The sequence below is a fragment of the Pan paniscus genome, chromosome 7, assembly GCF_029289425.2.
Source record: "Pan paniscus chromosome 7, NHGRI_mPanPan1-v2.0_pri, whole genome shotgun sequence".
NCBI lineage: Eukaryota > Metazoa > Chordata > Mammalia > Primates > Hominidae > Pan > Pan paniscus.
This window is the reverse complement of record NC_073256.2, coordinates 89,188,519-89,209,410: the sequence shown is the minus strand read 5'-3', so window position 1 is coordinate 89,209,410 and position 20,892 is coordinate 89,188,519. Positions and strand designations below refer to the sequence as shown.

General features: G+C 43.6%; 1 protein-coding gene across 14 annotated transcripts in view; it reads left to right on the top strand.

The window, feature by feature from the left end:
- STAU2 (staufen double-stranded RNA binding protein 2) overlaps positions 1-20,892 on the top strand; it is a 324,824-nt gene that overhangs the window by 282,595 nt on the left and 21,337 nt on the right. The gene's annotated exons all lie outside the window — the stretch shown is intronic.

Sequence of the window (20,892 nt, the reverse complement as noted above, 5' to 3'; positions counted from 1 at the left end):
CATACTGGGCAACATGGGGAGACCCTTTCTCTATAAAAAAATACAAAAATTAGCTGGGCATAGTAGTGCATGTCTGTGGTCCCAGCTACTTGGAGGGCTGAGGTGGAAGAACAGCTTGAGCCCAGGAGGGGGAGGTTGCAGTGGGCCATGATCATGCCACTAAAGTCCAGCCTGGGTGACAGAGCGAGACCCTGTCAAAAAAATAAAATAGGCCAGGTGTGGTGGCTCACACCTTTAATCCCAGCACTTTGGGAGGCTGAGGCGGATGGATCTTCTGAGGTCAGGAGTTCAAGACCAGCCTGGCCAACATGCCAACATGGGAAAACCCTGTCTCTATTAAAAAAAAAGAAAAAAAAAATACAAAAATTAGCTGGGCGTGGTGTCAGGCACCTGTAATCCCAGCTACTCAGGAAGCTGAGGCAGGAGAATTGCTTGAACCCAGGAGGTGGAGGTTGCAATGATCCGAGATCATGCCACTGCAGTCCATCCTAGGCGACAAAAGCAAAACTCTGCCTCAAAAAAACAAATAAATAAGTAAATAAATAAAAAATAAAATAGGTGAAATTTTTTTACCGATAGATGTGAACAAAAAGTCATTCTATATGGGGGATAATAAGAGAAAAGATGGAGAGATGGGGTGATGTGGCAGGCATGGCTTAGGTAATCAAAGCAGACAAAGAAGCAGGAAGATCGGATTGACAAAGGTGAAGAGCCTGGGCAGAGCTGCTGAGAACCAGACAGCTGGGGCCCTGGGTGTGGCCACACGGCTGGGCAGAGTCCCAAGTGCAGAGTTCTTGGGGACTGTCCAGTTCCATCCCTGCAGGCTCTGAGTTTGAGTTCCCCTACATTCCACAGATTGGTGAAAGCCCGCGGTTGCGTTCTTGCCTGGCTTCTGCTTCTCCCCACCTCATTCTCTCCCTCCTACACAGTCTCCATCCTCCTCCTACTTGCTGCCGTGCTTGTGCTTATGCTCTCTGTTGGCCTCTTTGCTGCCACCAGCATGACATGATGCAAGTGGTATCCTCTCCTTAGCATGTGCATTTAATACATAGAAGAAATGGTGTGGAGCTTCCAAAGTCACCTCATATTTGCCATGTTACTTATGACTCTACAAGGTTTATGATTGTCTTTCAAACCACAGAGGATGGCTTCCACTGCTTATCCAATAAAGCATAGCTCAGGTATCATTTCCTGTATTACTCCTCTGAGCCCCATCTTCCACCTACCCACTTACTAAGGCTGGAATAATTATTACTCCTTTGAAACTAGCCCTTACTAGGAAATACTCAGATGGCCTGTAGTGTTTTCCTTCCCACTAGCTCATGAGCTGTTTGTGATCTGTCGTGTATATCTGTGTAATAGTGAGAGATATTATGTCCTGCACATCTCCTGTGTGCCAAGCACTCTGCTAAATACTTTGTGTGCATTGTCTCATTTGAGGATAGTCATTGAAGAAACTGAGACTTAGAGGGGTAAAGTAACTTCCCCTAAGTCTCCTAGCCAGGTTTCAGGCCAGGTTGGTCTGACTCTACAGCCTGTATCACCACCCACTACCCAATACATACTAAAGAACTTGGCACACAGTTACCCAATGAATGTTGGGTGAACTCAACTGAAAGAAGGAAAATAGTGTGGAGAGAGGAGAGGAGCAGGCACACCCCAGAAACAGAAGCTCAGAGCTACAGTTCAGGCTCTCAGTCTTAAGCTGGTTCTTGTGTCAATGGCTAAACCATTGGAATGAATTGCTCTCAGAAGCGTATGAGAAATCTGAAGGATGTGACCCACCTACCATAAGATAATGTTAGGACAATCTTAGAGCTCCTTGTGACTTTGGTTTGAAGAATATATATAAAAATAAAGCTGTGTATAGTGTCTGGCACTAAATAATTATGGCTGTCATTCCAGAAGCAACTGATAATGCCTCTGTTGTCACCAAAATGGGGACCTCCAAAGCAACTAGAGAATGCACAAGACAGCTCAAGTCTAGAAGACCATGGATCTAAGAGTACTCAGAGCCTTAGCAGAGAACAAGTCATCCCTGCCACTTAGGCATTTTCCTCAAAAGGCCAATGTAATAATTATTTAGCCATCCTTTACCTCTGTTGGGTACTCACATCAATTTCCAGGAAAGGTGACAAGGAGTTTTTAAGCTAGATATCGTCAAATGTGTTTAAACTTGTTCAAAACCTCTCTCGTCCCCTGTAGTAATTCACCATACATGTTTAACAAGAATTAACAGCCCCCAAGTATTGAATCAGTAATTTGTGCTGTCTGTCAAATAATGTCTCTCTTCTAACCTGGAACAGATGACCTTGCCCAAACCACTTTAATCAAAACAACAACAATGCCCTCCCGCCCCCATTTTCTTCTAGTTTTTGTTTGATTACATACAGAGACCACAGCTATTCCGTAGCATCGAAGAGGCTAGAAGGAATGTTTTGCCAGAAACATAACTTGTCAGGTACCTCAGGCTAAGACCCTGGGAATCTTAAGAAGATACAGATACATAACTTGAATTGCATCTGAGCTTGGGTTGGCAGCCACTGCTGAGTAGAGGGAGAGGGTGAAGTGAGATGTGCTGACCTATATGAATGGTCTAATAGAAGGGGAATGATCCAATTAAGCACTGCCCTAGATTCCTCCTGCAGCATTCCTCTGATCTCCATTGTGTATTCACGGCTGGGGCTGGGGACGCAGGAGGCCCCAAGAGTCAAAGGAGCGGTGCCCGATAGGAGTTGCTCCTTCCAGAGACAGTGGCTGCATTGAGCAGATGATGCGGAACCAAGGACAAGTATTCCTGAAATATGTTTTGAAAATTCCTATTGAATGCATATATTCAGCAGCATACCAGGGCCCTTAGTAACAGCCCGTTGGGTGTTGTGACAACAGCGTGGGTGTGATGACAGCAGCATGTGTGGGATGTGACGATATGTGGAGGCGGAGCTGTGTGAGCTTGAGGTTGGGTTTTGATTTCAGTGGGAGCTCTGCACATGGTAGGGCTGCTGGTTGAGGTCTTCGCGGAGGGGATCATCTTAACGAGAGGCGACTTCACACAGGAGGCCCCCCTTCCTGACAGGGTGAAGGGTAAAAATGCAGCTCCAGAAACCAGAGTGCTTCCAACTATTTCAAGTTCCCCTTTTAAAAAGTTTGGGCACTCAAGATGGCTCTCAGAATGTATTTAGGGGTTTCTGATTTCTATATGGAAAATGTATTCTCAAAGGCTATTTCTATAGACTGGAAAAATATGGCTTTTTTGGTGCAAATCTAATAATAAAGCCTATCTGAAACAGTTCATATTATCTGTATTCACTGGGAATTCATTCTTCATGTTAGAAGAGGAGCTTGGTTTCTTGGCTTCTCTTCTGTGACTATACACTCTCAAAGTAAGAGCACCCTTTAAATGTTATTATTCTTTTTCAAATTGTGTCTCTGCATTTACCTTAGTAATATAAAAACCTTGGCAAGTTAACACCAAAACAGCAGCCGTTAGTTGTTAAAGAAAAATGAATATAGGAAAGTTCTTTTTGAAAAAAATCCTTAAGATGAAAATGTGATTACTTTCATGAAAGTAGGCTTCCATTCGATAAAATAATGTTGTCAAATCATTTAGTCATTGTAGGGAGTTGGAATGATTTAAATGTTTTATAATGCACTGTTGTTTTCCACGAAACTCTAGTGTGGCCCTGTTCCCTGGCCACAGGAATGTAAGAACTTCTTGGCAAATACCCTGACTAGGATCGGATGGGGCAATGTATAATTAATGTCAAGTGTTACTGCCCTTCTCCAGTGCCACCCACCCACTGACCAGCATCAACTTCTTCCTGTTCTTTCTGTATTCAGAGCTTGGTTTACACCACTTTGGTTCCAAATATATCTGGATAAAATGCTGATTTCCTCTTTTGAGAATATACCTGACAAGGATCAGATTCAAGTTACAAGAGGTAACTTTCTCATATCTTTGAATGGGTTCAGAATAAGCCAACATTTTTTGCAGTTAGAGAAAATATTCAAGTTAGTGAATTTTTTTTTAAAAGAAGCTTCTATACTGTAGCTACTTTTGGGTGATTTTTGTTGTTGTTCTCAGTTTTTTAGCTTTCTCCTTGAGCCTTGCTTCACAAGTATTGGGAGAGAATGTCTGGCAACTGTTACTGAAACTGCAGGCTTTTTTCTCTTTCTTTCTTGTTTCTGTAAACTTACTAGACAGGATTAAGCCCAAAGAACTGATAAAGTAAAAAGGTGTTTGTACATTAAATGAAAGAAGGAATAAGAGTATGATTCCTGGATTTCTTAGAATATTCTAATACTGAACAGGGATCAAAGTGGAAACCATGAGATTCAAATCCATTATCATGAAGCTGAATTGTCTAATGAGGAAAACCATAATGGTGAAAACCAAAATTCCAAGTCAATCCTAGGACCAATTTTATTTTATGGAAGTAAAGCTGAGAATTTTAATGAAGTAGTTCTTCCTGTGAGGTTCCTGGGAAGGAAATTTTAAAAGTCAAATTCAGGAATGAAATTTAAGGGTAGATTTTAATGGGAGTGATATTCAGCAGGTTGGTGTTAGTGTGCCTTAGTATGTCCATATAGGTTGTTAAAATATTGAAATACTTCCATGTTCCCAATTATCTGCTATTGGTAAGTAGCTATGGCCTTAAGTCCTCAGTGCCCTCCTCCAACCCCATGCTTAGGTCCCTCTCCTGAGACCCCGTTCACCTCCACAAGACCCAGCTACTCAAGGGATCACACCCAGTGCAACAAGGGAGTGTCTCAGGCTCTGCCCCAGCCCAGGGTGGCAATTAGTTCTGCTCGGTTGGTGCCCATGCACTCCCTACCTGTTAAGTACTTTGCATATCATGCCTATCCTAATGGAAATTATGTGAATAAAAACAGCTAAAATGGGGATACTTCAATGGAGAGGAGAGTCAGGCAAATACAAATATTACACCAAAGAAAAAGCCAAGAATGGTATTTAAACCCAGACTTAAATAAATTCTGAGCAAAGCCTTGGCGTCACAGGGACGTGGGAGATGTTCTTTTCCTCCCCCATCTTTTTATTTTGGCGGCATATCTTTTTTGTACCAAATCTCTTAGGCTGGAAAGTATAAAATGAAATTCCCTTGTGACAGCATCACCAATGGAAATATGAGAGGGTGCCTAAGCCTAAGCGGTTCATTCGAGATGAAGATTCAACTACGCGTGTAAGAGTGTGGAGGCCACACAGCCCCTGGGGGCAGCCTTGTTGGCCCTTATCCTAATGGGGTCCTTGGGAGGGCTGCAGCCTCCAAGGGCCTGAGCTTGGACACCAACCTACAGTGTATTGGATTGTTGATTGTCATGTAGATAGTAACATCTGAAGGGAGGTGGTTTTTGGTTGTTGAAATTTCTTTCTGTGTATTTCTAAGCTGGGGTAGATCTCTTTAGTATTCTTGCCATTTTCCATTTGAAAACAGATATCTGACTGCACAGTCATCGTTTCTATCCCTTTCAGTGCCCTTGATGAGCTAGAAAAGGCCAGAGAGGATTATGAAAAAAATCTAATTTATGGATATAATATGTCCTGAGGAAAACTCAACTTCAAAGAATTCCCAATGCAAGTTAAAGAAAGATGTCAGGGCTAAAAGAATGTTTGAGTAGCAATATATTTATTATATTAGAGAATCAAAGATTTGGGAACATTAAGAGACCTTGGTTTCATTTGGTAAATGTTGTTACTCGGTACACTGTGTGTGATTCACTACTCAATAAAATATTCTGTACAACTCCTGGAATTTGAATCTAGCAGCCCCTGTACTGTTTCCATGTTTAAATAGATGCCCAAATGTGTTTGCATATACATTTTTCCATACTTGAAACATATGTCATCATAGAGAAAATATCAGTGGCTGTAAACATAGAGAATGTTATCAGCTCCAGTAACCCACATAGGAACGGTAGGAAGAGAATAATTATCTGGTAAGACGGAATGCAATAGAAACTCCCCAAGACCTCCGAATATGGGCCCCATGCTCGTTCCTGCCTCCACACCAGGACTGTTCTGCCCCCTCCCTTCCTGCCATGAGGAGCACCTGCTCCCTCCCCCTCCCACTTAGCAAACTCTTCCTCTTCCATGTCCACATTTCCAATTTCTTTACATCCTCAGCAAAGCAGGGACTATATTGTACACTTAGGAGGTGTTCAAAAGATACCTGACTGAATGAATGATTGATAACTCTGGGCAGATTTCAGTTATTCTTTCTCCATGTAATGGAAGATGAGAGGTTCCATTTCTTACACTGGATTAATTTAGGTTCACCTATTTTAAAGAGGCCCTATTTAAAGTCTTCTATATCACCAACTGGGACCTGTTTTAAATAGACCACACTGTATATTTTCTATTGCCCTTTTGTGCCTAATCTCCTGTGGCACATTTATTTATTCCCTTTTTGACTTTCGGTTTTTAACTGAACAATGCTCCATGACAACAAGATAGAAACACATGCTGTTCACAGATCTGAAGATTTTAAGGGTATTTGTCTCACTGCTGAGCCTGAGTCTGCCCACTGGAGAGCATGTCCCATCGTCATTCATTTGTACCAGTACACGGATCCTTTCTGACATGGGTCTAGACATTTAATCCATCTTCTTAAACTCTAAAAACAGCCAGTGAACTTTGATTTGGATGACACACTCAGACATTAAACCTCAGCTTCTCATCCATCCCTCCATCCATCCATCCATCCGTCCGTCCATCCATCTCATATGTACTGAACATCCACTATGTTTTAGGTTATGTGTTGGGGCTAGAGAGATATGTACATCACCCCCCTTGACCACGGCCAGGTGGTGTACAGAGACACGTTGTAGTCTCACATATTATCAGTGTGATAAAAAAAAAAAACTATAACAGATATATGGGCAAAGCATTCTGGAAGTGCAACGGACAGACATGAAATTTGGAGAGCACTTTAGGGGAGGAAATGACGGTGGTTTTTCAGAGGAAGATAAGAGGTTAGGGCCTTTTAAGGATAGGGAATAACCTCAGCAGAGGCACAGAGCACCCCTGGGCCTGTCTCTGGAGGTTGTGAACATACCTCGCACTCCTGGTTTGGGCTGCTCTGGCCTGCCCTGAGCTGAGGCTGCCCCAGAGCCCAATGGGGACAAGTCCCACATTCTCTCTAGGTCAAGGGAGGTCTGGTGTCAGTGTCTGCTGCAGCAACAGTGAGCCTCCTAAACATGATGGCCTTTGACTCCCAACCTGTACTCCTGGCTCCCAAACCCTCCGCCCTGGCCACACAGCCCCTGAGAGAGTAGTAGTTTGACCAGAGACCAAGTTGCTAAATTCCCCAAATCAATCTCATGGCCTGTCCTTCCTGAGCCTTTGCAAGTGTAAGCTTGCTTACCATCGGATAGCTGTGAGTCTCTAGATAGATAGTTGTGAGTCTCAGAGCCAGCCCAAGCAGAGTGGGCAGGAGGCTTTGTGACCTGCACCTTTGTATGAGGAGATGGGATCCAGATGGCCCTTCTGCCTGCACCAAGGCATGTTTTTGGTAGGGTTGCACATGGTGGAATTCTAGGGTCATGCCGCAAACACTGAGTAGGATGAACTGGCTAAATGTTTCCATCTCCAGTTGAAGCTGAATCCTATCTCTAAGCGTGAGCTGGCTTGGACTCCAAGGTCCTGCCTAAACTACCTCTCTCCTAGTGGTGGGAGGAGCACTCGACCGCTCCACAGCCACAACTTCCCAGATCTGCATAGGCTGCAGCTCTCACTGGGCACCATTGTCTTGTGGGGAGGCACAGTCCTACTGTGGCTTTACTATAAAGTCATTTAAATCCATGATGTGTGTGTGTTAATATACATCTACAGACCATGCATATTAATCGCCGCTTGAAAGAATGCCGTCGTTAGTCTTTTCCTTGCCTAATACTCTTATTCTTCTCTTTTTAAAAATAAGAAAATGTAAAATGCCATTCAAATGGAAGATGTCATCATGGTCTGTGATTGCTATTTCTGTGTTGAAGAAGAGAGTGGATGGATAAATGATTGGCATGTCCTGTTGGGACAGAGTGACCTAGGACCCCATTCTATTGAGTCCTAATCTTCACTACCCTTGTCTGTTGCCACCTCTGATTCAGGGATTAAGAAAACATCCCTCCATACAGATACACAGATCACAAAAGGAAGTCTTTCAAATTCGGTGTTATGATCATATTATCAAGAAGCAAAAGTAACTATGTGAGTTGAAGGTAGGCCCACTTAACATTGTAAAAATTAGGTTACAGCTGCAGATGAAATCAGCAATCAGATAATCCAAGAAGAAATGTAATTCTTCGGGGTTCCACAAATTTTAAATTTGTCCAGTTGGTGTCATATCACAGCTACTGTGTAATATTTTGGCATGTGTAGCAAAACACCACTTTATGAATGTGTGGCATTTTAAAAACTAACAGCCTAAAGTGCAGAATTTGTGACTGCTAGATTGGGGAACGGAATTCCTTTTTTACGGCTTGCTCTATTGAGAAATAATTTTATTAACCTTTATATTCATTAAGGATAACTAATTTTTAAATAGTCTAATATTCTGAATTTTTTTTGTGAAAAATATATTTAGAATTAGGTGATCTTGAGTAAAAGGAACACAACATTTAGTAAAAGTGTACATTTGTTTTCTGGCTACACAGACATGCATCCAAGGGACAGCTTGAAGCTCAGCCCTCTGGAGTGGAGTGGCTCTGGAGCAAGTCGTCACTTCAGAAAACTGTCATCCTCACAGAGAGAGGGCTACACTGACCCACACCCAGGAATTTGCTTTCTTAAAACAAAACAGATACATGCCTGATCAGTAGCTTTGTATCTTTTTTTTTTTAAAAAAGATGTTATTTGTATTACCAGAGTTTAATTTCTTGTTGGTATAAAAATTAAAACAAAAATCTACTTATCCTAAGAAATTAATTGCCTCTTAAAATTTTTTTTTCTCCTTCTGTGTTCTAAAAAGAGGTATCTATTTTCAAACTGGTTTAGCTACTGAGGCCTCAAAGCACCTAAGCACTTGTGCCAATTTTCACCAGTTTGGTTTGGGTAGGTAACAAGGTGCCCCTTGATTTTTCCCAGACAGCTCTTAGAATCTAGAGTGTGTTTGCCGAATATATTTGCACATTCAGTGTCCATGTAGAGTGTAAATGATAGGATTACTGAGCAAAGAAATGGGAAGATATGCTTACATAGTCATTGTTTGTAACATCAAATGATAGCTTTTACATTCTTACTCAAATTCACGTGTTTGGGATTAATAATTGCCAGTTCATGAATATACAGCATGATATTTTATATGCTACTACAAGTGAATTTTGCTTCTACGGAAATGCGTTTTCCCTTTTACAATAATTGCCAACCTCTTTTTAAAAAATCACAGGTGTTTCTTTTGTTTGTTTCTTTGTTTCATTTTACTTTTCTGCTTTGTAATCACATTTTAGAGGTGAGATCTAGAGATTATATTTTTTGTTAAGAAACATGCAGCTGCAAGTCTTATCTTTGAGAATTATTCCTGCTCTTTTTCAATGTCTCCTTGAAGACACCGAGTCAGAGTCATTTACTAGCCACAAATACAAAATGCATTAGGTTTTAACAGCAGATCTAAATTAAAAACTCAGTAACGTGGAACAAATGGACCCCTAGTTCATTTCCAAACTAAAATCCTAGTTACATTTTATTGTTTCTAAACCTTTCTTACTGCAAACCATCAATCCACCGACTTTCTTCTGGCTCGTTGGAGCTTTGAACTGTACCTTTACGGTGCTATAAATTAGCATGTCACTGAGATACACTGTAATTTGCATTAATTTCTTTAGAGTCGAGGTTGTCTGTCTTTGAAGACATCTTTACAATACTTAGAATTCGCTCAGAAAAGCAATGCCCAACTAAAAGATGTAAAACATAAATTTTAAAAATATGTTTTGGCTTTTATCTCAGGATGGAAACAAAAGTGGTCAAAGTTATGTGTGCAGTTCTGTGATCCAGAACTCACATTCTACTACTTCAGTGTTATTGCTTAAGGCACAGACGTTTAGTGACAGGAAGGAGAGGGAAGAGCACAGCCCTGCTCTCACCCACCTGAAGACAAGGAGCCATTTTAAAGATATTGTTACAGGGGGAAATGGCCAGGGTCATAAAATTGTCAATGAAATGCACTATCATCAGGCCTTCCGTGGGATGCATGGCAGGAAAAGCAAAAGGTCTCAGCCAAGGAGGACAGGGCTTCTCCAGCACTGGGTGGGCTGGGCCCAGGCGAGGTTTGCAAGAGTGGCCCTGACCAGGTGCTGCAAATGGGCCCTTTGAGCCTCCTCAGAGCAAGTGTGCAGCGAAGCCCCTCTGTCCTCTGTCACAGAGCCGGGTGTCATGATAGGGAGAGAGAGAGAGAAGAGTTAGAGAAGAGGCAGTGGATAATTGGAGGGAGCCTCTTGAGAGAAAAAAGAAAACCCTCAGTTCCTCCCCTGGGAACCTGAAATACTAGAAAGTGAGCCCCTGGATGCATCAGGAGCTGTCTGTCTAGGGCGGCACCTGTCTGAGAGACCGTGTCTGCCCTGGTCCTGGCTCAGCCCTGCACCCAGCTCCTTGCTCTGCCTTGCTCCAGGCTGTATCCTGCAGAAGCTGATCCTTCTGTGGAATTTGTTTTCCAACCTTCAAAAACAAAATTACTTGGGAAGGTAAAAGAAAACCAAAGCCTTCAGTCCTTGGGCAGCATGCCACCAAACTCCTTTAACTCCAGCTCTGGGTTTTTGTGTCCCTTTGAAATAGACACGGTTTGGGTTGAACCTGCACTTCCTAGCATCTGGAGAAGAGAAGGAAGAATATACTATTTTTAAAAGGAACATTCTGGAAAGTGTACAAAACCTGATCATTAAAAAAATAAAAGCCAAGTCCTCAGCTGCACAAACAGCCCTTGTTCTCCTCCAGCAAGGTCTGTCAGGAGTGCCCACCTTCCTCGCCCTGAGAAGAGCAATTAAGGAGACCAGGAAGCATCGCTGAGTTGGTCTGCTCTCTCCAAAGCCTTTTCAATCACCTCCTTTGATCTAGTTGCGGGGGGTGGGTAGCCCAGCCTGCCTCATGCCTCAGCCGTATTTGTAGGCACTGTGTTAGAGGAACGCTTTCTCTCTCTTAACATATTTTTTTGAATCCGAGTGTACACATCTGTCTTTATACCCAGCCGCTTTTCTGGCCCCAAACAAGTTCTCTGTGAGTTTCCCCAACTGAGCTCAGTGGGATCTCTGTCAGCTGCAAGATTTATGTCATCTTGTCCAGTCCTGAGAACTGTTCCTGCAGCTTTTCACATCTGGATCTAATTGGAAAGACATTAAGTGCACTGGAAAAGCATATTTTAGGGCAGTTCTTTATAGACACCCCTATTAAAGAAGCTGACGGCTGTAGGTTCAAGTGGGATGAGCCAAGACAACATTTCAAAAAGTAGAAAGCACAAAATTATGAAAGAGCTGCTGGAAATGAGAAGGCCCTGTTCAAGGATTACGTTTATAGGGTTGCTTTGGGAGAGAAATGTGGCATGATGCCTGCCAGCTACAGGCTTTGCCGGCAGCGTGTGGATCAGCACACGGATAACTGGGTTCTTCGGTGTTTGTGAGGATGGATTCCTCCTGGGCCTGGTCTCCACATCCTCATGTGCTGGCATTAGGGTGTGTATACACAAACATCCTAAAAGAGCAGGAGGGTGGCTGGTAACTACAAATGCCGTCACCTTCTTGCCTCACTGTCTCCTTTAGGGCAACCACACCCTGAGATGTCTTGATACATAACAATAGAAGCATCTAATCAGCTTGGAGCAGAAACAGCACACACACTTGTGTGACTTTGGCAAAATCCCTCACTCCCTAGCCTTCTCCTGGTTTTGCACACATTGTTAGGTTTCAAATAAACACACCCAAGATTGAAGGCAGAGGGTACTTGAGATGATCAGCATTATACAGGTTTTCAAACTTGTGACTTGTGTTCAGAAGGATGATGAAAATCAAAGAACATTTGTCGTCAGAAGAATACCAATACTTTGCTTTTCTTTACCTGTATTATATTTTGAAGCCCTGAACTTTCCAGTTGCTCCAGAGCAGTTGAACTTCTCTGAAGTCCTAGCCCCCAAACGTCTTATTACTAGAGGGTAAAATGAGTCTTTAGTTTCCTCTCCTTGGACTCCACCTCATCTCATCCATGGCTTTGGTTAAACAGGGATTCTTAACCTTTTTTGAGCCATGGACTCTTTGGCAATCGGGTGAAACTTATGGACCTCTTCACAGAAGGATAGTTTTAAACTACATAAGATAAAAATGTGTGCAATTTTCCTAAGTTATGTCGACATACAACTATCACAATATTTTGAAAGTAAGTTTTTGCTCTAGTCATAAATGTGTTTAAAACATTGGCTAAAAAGATCTCCAGTTGGTTTAATAACTTCTAATATACTTCCAATATTTCTAATATTGTGCCTAAAGAAGTACGTTTCTGTTACTTATTAATACGTATTTTTAAATGTCTAAATTCATAAAGCCCCCAAATCCATGCATCCAAAGTTACCCATCCTCTGTTGGTTTGAAGGCCATTTGGTTGTCCACTGATCCCTTGCCTCTGCCAGCCCGGCATATCCTGCTGCCTTTGTCCAGGACTGCCCCTTGGAAGGTATCTGGCCCTCCCTGTAGCCCTGGTGGGGAAGTGCTGCTCCCTTCTGAGTCTGCAGAAGGTGCCCAACGGGCTGGGTCCAGATAGTGACCCTGCAGAGCTCCTCCTGCCAGAGGCAGGAGTAGTGAGGGGGCCCCCGGGAAAGGCGTCTCCCCGCCTCACCCCCACCCTAAGCCCTCCTGGGCCTCAGGAGTCCAGAGAGCCAACCAGCAAAAGTGGTTGTAACAAGAAGGGGGTGGGCTGGTGTAGGAGCTTAGTCAAGAGGGAGCTTAATCTGTCCTGCAGGCCTCTTGCCGGTGGTCCCACTGCCCACCCAACCCCAAGGCAGACAGGCCTTCCAAAAACAAATCTGAGCTCGCTGCTGCCCTGGTTCCAGTTGGTGCCTGGGAGAATCTGTGCCCCTGGAAATGACACAAAAGCCTTGTTACGGACTGGATTGTGCCCCCACCTCTGTAATTCATCCGTTGAAGCCCTAACCCCCAGTACCTCAGAATGCGGCTGTATTTGCAGATAAAATATTTGAAAGAGGTAAAGTGGCGATGAGATCATAAGAGTTGGCCCCAATCCAATCTGCCTGGTGTCCTCAGAAGAGGGGATCAGGACACAGAGCAGCCAGGTGTGCTGCCCAGAAGGAAGGCCCTGGGAGGACGCAGCCAGAAGGCCGCCACCTGCAGGCCAAGGAGGGACCCATCCTGATGCTTGCTCTTGGACTTCCGGCCTCCAGAGCCCAGGGAGAACTGGGGGCTGTTGATTCAGTGGCGGTCTGTGGGATAGTGCTGCGACGGCCCCAGCAGATGCTTGCGGCCTAACTCGCCCGGCCCCTGCCCGCCGCCCTCCCACTGCGGGGACACGGAGCTGCGCGGTCCCTGCTCGAAGGCCGCTGTTGGCTGGCCCAGGCCTCTCACCCAGTTCGGCCCTGTCCCGGCACCTTGCTCCTGCGCCGGGGGCCGACTCCAGCTCATCCTTGAGGAAAACCCGGGCTGCCCCTCGTCCAGGAAGTCTTCCCAGCCCCAGCCAGGCTGCAGGCCCCTCCTCAGAGTACCCGCTGTCCGCGCGCACGTGGCGGTGGGAATATTCCCGCGCTGAGCACTGGCCCCTAGCGCCCACGGCAGGGACCGGCTGTCCACTTGCGTTCCCACAGTGCAGGCACGCGGCATCCCGAAAGGGCTGGGTGAAGACATACCCTGAACCATCGCTCCAGCTGGATTGTCGTTGCTCTGTCCACCAACTCTGATTTGGGAAACAGATAACCAGGGTTCAAGGCCAGGTGGGTCATCTTCCAGCCCTGTGACGTGGATGAGTCCCATGACCTCACTGAGACCCCAGTTTCTGAGCAACTGTGAGCTCAGGAACACATCAGTGTCGCTCAATCCTTTCAAGACTTGTGTCTCCTAGCCGGGCGTGGTGGCTAATGCCTGTAATCCTAGCACTTTGGGAGGCCGAGGCGGGCTGATTGCCTGAACTCAGGAGTTCTAGAACAGCCTGGACAACAGGGTGAAACCCCGTCTCTACTAAAATACAAAAAATTAGCCGGGCGTGGCGGCGTGCGCCTGTAGTCCCAGCTACTCCGGAGGCTGAGGCAGATGATTGCTTGCACCTGGGAGGCAGCGGTTGCAGTGAGCCAAGATCGCACCACTGCACTTTAGCCTGGGACAGAGCGAGACTCTGTCTCCAAAAAAAAAAAGACTTGTATCTCCTTTTAGCAAACGTTAAAATCTTATATCCTTCCTTCCCAAAATGATCCCTGACCCATGAATTCCTGTAAGCCAATATGATTATGCCAACATTTGCCTTCTCTAGTTTAACACTCATGGGCACCTGCAGCTGGGAGGGAAAGGATCAGTTTATGGCAGGCCCATTTTAGGATTTTGCCTAGGGTCCTCCTTGGGAGGGTCCAGTCACTTTGCACCCGGGTTAGTCCAGTGTAAAGTCAAACTAGAATTGTTTTGGGAATGGGTCGGTGGTGGAAACGAGGAAGTGAAGTTGGAAGATGTTGGCTAAAAATCCCATCGATGGATGCCGTAGCCAGTGTGTGCACTCATGGGAATGTCCAGGTGTGTCTTGAGAGGGAAGACTAGCCCTGCTGTCGCTTTCCAGAGGGTGGTAAGATAGATCCTCTGATGTTAGATAATCTCACTTCATTTCCTGATAAAGATGAAGTGTCCCCTAGCCACCCAGAGGGGGGAGGAAAAGGAAAACGACTGCTAACTTTCCATAAGCCTGATGTCCCCACCAGTGCAGGTGGGAGGCGCCCTGGTTCTTCCAGGGGTTCCACCTCGTGGTCAGCGAGGTTCCTTCGGGTCCCTTCCCTTCCAGGCCCTTGGGGATGCAGCTGCCCTCCTGTTCTCTTTAAAGCTGCTTTTACCCACAACTTGTTACAAATTTTTAAGAAAGCAATTTGACATTATCTATCAAAATCATATATTTGTCTTATAGATGTAGTATTTGCACAAAACGTTTGTAGAGGAATATCCATTGCAGCATTTTTGGTAAGAACTGGACACAATCTAAATGTTTATTATTATGGGACTGATTAAATCAATTATGGCACAGCCATATGACGCAATGCCATGCAGCTATTAAAAAGAATGAGATAGAGCTGTTTATGGTGTCTTGAAAAGATGTCCAAGATGTATTATTATTATGTGGGAAAAAAAAGTTGCAGAAGAGTTAGCATAGTGATTCCATTTGAGGAAAAAACCAAAAGTTCATATATGTGTATATAAGAATATAATAATTGGCTGGTTGCGGTGGCTCATGCCTGTAATCCCAGCACTTTGGGAGGCCGAGGCGGGCAGATCACAAGGTCAGGAGTTCGAGACCAGCCTGGCCAATATGGTGAAACCCTGTCTCTACTGAAAATACAAAAATTAGCCGGACGTGGCAGCACACGCCTCTATGTAGTCCCACCTACTTGGGAGGCTGAGGCAGAAGAATTGCTTGAACCCAGGAGGCGGAGGTTGCAGTGAGCCGAGATCTTGCCACTGCACTCCAGCCTGGGTGACAGAGCGAGACTGTGTCTCAAAAAAACAAACAAACAGAAAAGAATATAACAAATAAGATTCATACCACACTTGACTGTTCATAGTAGTTATTCTGTGACATGAGATTGGAGTTGATTGAAAGGTGAGACAGTATGGGGGACTTTCCTTTAACATTTAAATAGTCTTAAACACTTTACAATGAGAGTTATTAATTTTAAAATTAAAAATAGGCACAATGGCTCACCCCTGTAATCTCAGCACTTTGGGAGGCCAAGACAGGAGGATCACTTGAGGCAAGGAGTTCGAGACTAGCCTGGGCAACACAGTGAGACCCTGTCTTTAAAAAAAATTAAATTAAATTAAATTAAAAATGTAAAATACTGTTTTTCCAAAAGCACAGTTTTAATTTTGTTCTTGTTTTACCTTGCATTTAGATATAATTAAACATTCACAGAAGGTAGTAGAAATAGTACAGAGAGGTCCCACGTACTCTGCACACAGTCTCTTCCAGTGGTTACATCTCACTGACCTGTAGGACAGTACCAAAACCTGGAGATCCATATTAGTAGAACGCATATGTTGCAGCTCTGTTCCATTTTATCACGTGTGTAAGATTCGTGCAACCACTCAGCGATCGAGATACAAAGCTATTCTGTCACCATGAGGCTCTCCCTCGTGCTGTCTATTCTCCCCTCACACCTACTTCCCCACCATCCCCAGCCCTGGCAACCATGAATCTGTTCTCCATCTCTATGCTTTTATCATTATAAAAATGTTACATAAATGGAATCATAATAACATGACTCTTTGAGATGGACTTTTGTTCACTCAGCTTCATGTCCCTGAGGTCCATCCAAGTTATATCAATAGTTTGTTCCTTTTGATGGCTGAGTAGTATTCCATGGTATGGATGCACCAGAATTTGTAACCCACCACCTGCTTAGGGATATTTTGGTTGTTTCTAGTTTTGTGTACAGGTTTTTATATGGATATAAATTTTCATTTCTTTGGGATAAATGCCCAGGAGTATGATAGCTAGGTTGTATGGTAAGTGAATGTTTAGTTTTTTATGAAACTGCCATGCTATTTTTCCAGAGTGGCTGAGCCAGTTTACATTCCCATCAGAAGTGGCTGAGGATCCAGTTCCCCCGAATCTTCTCTAGCGTATGGTGGTGTCACTACTTTTTATGTCAGCTGTTTTAACAGGTGTATAACATGGTCTTAATAGCCAGTGATATTGAGCGTCTTTTCACGTTTGCCATCCGTAAATCCTCTTTGGTGAAATGTCTCTTCGTGTCCTTTGCCCATTCTCTAATTGGATTGTTTGTTTCCACTGTTGAGTTTTGAGAGTTCTTCATGCATTCCAGATACTGGCCCTCTGTCAGATATGTGGTCTGCGAATATTTCCTCCCTGTTGTAGCTTGTCATTTTCCTTCTCTTATAGAGTCTTTCACAGAGCATAAGTTGTAATTTGATGAGGTCCAATGTATCCATTTTTCCTTGATGGTAATTGTGTTTTAAAAAATAAAGCTTAAAATTTTGTTTTTTGTTTTGTAATTTTGCACTTTTTTTGTTTTGTAATTTTATTTGGGGGGCTTTGTTTTGTGTTTTGTGATTGTGTTTTTGTTTTTGTTTTGCTTTGTACTTTCGTATAAAAAAATGAATAAGGGACTGCTGCCGCCGTCTCTTCCTTAGGATTCATCCTCTCCTAGCCTGACGCAAAGTGGAGTGCAACCCTGCAGAAACCCCTTCCTCTGTGGTCCCTGAATATTCATGTGGGGGCTGTTCCTGTTTTAAGTGAAATAAAATGGAGACAGAATAAGATTCTGGATTTGTCTAAAGTTCTATAGTGCTGCTCACTCACTTGTAAATTCTGACTTCTTTCTTGGCTGATAAGGACGTCTGGTTCGAGTTTGGCTCTCTTTTTATTCATGAGGTTGGGTTTCACTAGAAACCCTCCGCCCTATTCTTTGTCTTCCAGGAACACAGCCTCGCCATCTAGGCGCTCCTTCTAGAGGTGAAGAGTGTGAGGACGCCTTCCTCTGAAGGCTTCTCCTAGCTTGAAGACACAATGAGAGTTAACAAAGTATGTGCCCCTTGCCTACTGTCAGCATGTGGTCCCTGTGTCCTCTGGAAGTGTCTTCACAGGGAAGCCATCTTGAGGAGGGGAGAAAAATGCAAGTATTTCTTGGCAATATTAAAACACAGAACACCAGTCTTAACATCGCCAGGTCACTGTGCTGGGCGCTGTGAGCCAGACAGCCACATCCACTGACTACAAATGGAGCATCAACTCCATGCCAGTGTTAGCGTTAAAGATACCGAGACACCGAAGACCTAACTCTGTCCTGTTCTAGGAACTTACAATTTACCATGGGGGGATAGAACAGAGATTCCTCAGCAAGTGAGTACAGTGTCATGGTACCACTTGCAGTAGAAACTAATTACTCACACCTGCTTCCTCAGAATTCTCAGCTCACAGCTACACTACTCAGCCTCTCATGGAGTTAGGTGTGGTCGTGTCACTGGGTTCTGGTCAATGGAATATGAGGGCTTTCACTCTTCATTCTTTTTTTTTTTTTTTTTTGATGGAGTTTTGCTCTTGTTGTTGCTTAGGCTGGAGTGCAATGGCGCGATCTCGGCTCACTGCAACCTCCACCTCCTGGATTCAAGCGATTCTCCTGCCTCCACCTCCAGAGTATCTGGGATTACAGGTGTGCACCACCATGCCTGGCTAATTTTGTATTTTTAGTAGAGACGGGGTTTCTCCATGTTGGTCAGGCTGGTCTCGAACTCCCGACCTCAAGTGATCTGCCCGCCTCGGCCTTCCAAAGTGCTGGAATTACAGACGTGAGCCGCAGCACCCAGCTGTCACTCTTCATTCATAATATCCTCCTATGCACTACCTTCCATTTTATTTTCTCTTCCACTGGCTAAAAGGAGAGGACCATAATGCTAGCCTAGAGGAGAGCAGAGTCACAACATGGAAGGAGTCTGGATCCCTGACTGACCAGGGTCTACTGCCCAGGAACACCTACTTGGGCTTTCCATAATCACTGAGGTTCTGGAGTGTTTGTTTAGCAGTTAGCTAACTTTAACTAGTATCCAGATCACAAATCACAAGTCACTACTTTTTTTTTTTTTTTTTTAAGAGACAGGGTGTCACTCTGTCACCCAGGCTGGAGTACAGTGGAGCAATCTCAGCTCACTGCAGCCTCAAACTCCTGGGCTCAAACAATCCTCCCACCTTAGCCTCCCAAGTAGCTAGGACTACAGGCATATGCCACCACACCCAGCTAATTTTTATTTTTTAAAGGCAGAGACTTACTATGTTGCCCAGCCTGGTCTCAAACTCCTGGCCTCAAGCAGTCCTCCTGTCTTGGCCTCCCAAAACATTGAGATTACAGTGTGATACACTGCGCCCAGCCACTACTTTCTTTGAAGTCTAAAAAGGCTTCATTGAGAAGGTGCCTGATTTCCCTTGGGGCTCATCCCACATTACATCTCAGACACTGTGACTACTACTTACATTTACAAATTAGGATATTGCCTTGTTGCTTTCTATGCATGTATTCATTCATTCGTTTTCCTCCTTTGAAATGTCATTTTACCCTTATTTGGCTAATAATACTAGCTATACAAAGCACTAAGTTGCATGCTGCCAAATTCCAAATAGCTTATTGCTTTTAGAAACTGCTTCCCCCTCCGACTTCCAGCAAATTCTTCTAGCCTTTTGATAAATTAATTCATAACCTTTCCACATATTTATCCAAAGAGGCAGCTTTTTAATTCTGGCACAGTCACCCTTTTTTTTCCTCCTGGGCTTTGATACTACCAGATGCTAGAGGAAAAACATTCGCAATATGCCTACAATCTATTTCAATATATAATTCTATCCAATTGAATGTCAGGCATTTCTAAAGAATGCTGTTGGTTGATATAACATCCCTTGCCCAAGTTGAGGTTTTGATTTGAAGTTGCGTATTGGAATGCTTTGTGTTACATTTTGCCCCAAATTTATAAATCTATCATGGATTCTCCTTTCTATCTTGCTTCCTTAATAGATGAACCATCAAGAATGAAGTTTAGCGTGATATCTTGAGAAAGCAAAAGAAGAAAATCTTCTGCTTTTGAAAGGGAATGTACCCTCAGGCAAAAATTTTAAAAAATTCTCTGTCTCGTAATACATATTAGGAAATGCCAGTTGTCATGCACGCAGCTTAAGATGGATTAGGATTCCATCACTGATCATGGAATAAATTCTTATACTTTTAACCTTACAAGTTCATTTGCAGCCAAGCAATTAGAAAAAACTGTGTTTGGATATATTAGAATGTGTCAACCCTCTTAACAGTACTAGCAGTTTCTAGAAACAATTTAGCAGAATTTTTTCCAAAAGTATTTGGCAGGCCTAACTCATATCCCCATGAGTATACTAAATTTCTTCTCATTTAGGGGTGGAGGTAGGTAAGGGAGACCACTTGTGACCATATTATTCAAACACAGAGTAAATCTCTTTGTATGGTTACATTGTCTTAATGAGGATGTTTTGCAGAAATCAGGATACTAGCTTTTTCTTTGAAATGGTTATTTAAGTATAGACTTTAAACATTACTTTTTAATTTTTTTTTTTTTTTTTTTTTTTTGAGACGGAATCTCGCTCTGTCGCCCAGGCTGGAGCGCAGTGGTGCAATCTCGCCTCACTGCAAGCTCCACCTTCCAAGTTCACACCATTCTCCTGCCTCAGCCTCCCGAGTAGCTGAGACTACAGGCACCCGCCACCACACCCAGCTAATTTTTTGTATTTTTAGTAGAGAAGGGGTTTCACCGTGTTCGCCAGGATGATCTCGATCTCCTGACCTCGTGATCCGCCCACCTCGGCCTCCCAAAGTGCTGGGATTACAGGCGTGAGCCACTGCGCCTGGCCTAAATGGGGTTTCTAAAAATTGCCAAACCAAGTTTGGTATTATTAGTGATGTGCTTTCCTTTCAGCTGTAACTAAAAGAAGATATCGTTTACTTCTTGAACTTTACAGTGACTTTGCATTTGTGTTAGTTAAAAAAAAATACTTTCTAAGAAAAAATATTAAAGTTTGTCCTAATAAAGTTTCTTCCAAAGTTGTGATAATATAATTGACATAAAACAAGTTTAAAATACATTAGAGACACATAATACTTAACTTACTTCATTTGAAAGGCCAACGTTCAGCAGCTACTTACTCCAGACGGATTAGTCTTTAAACATCAATCG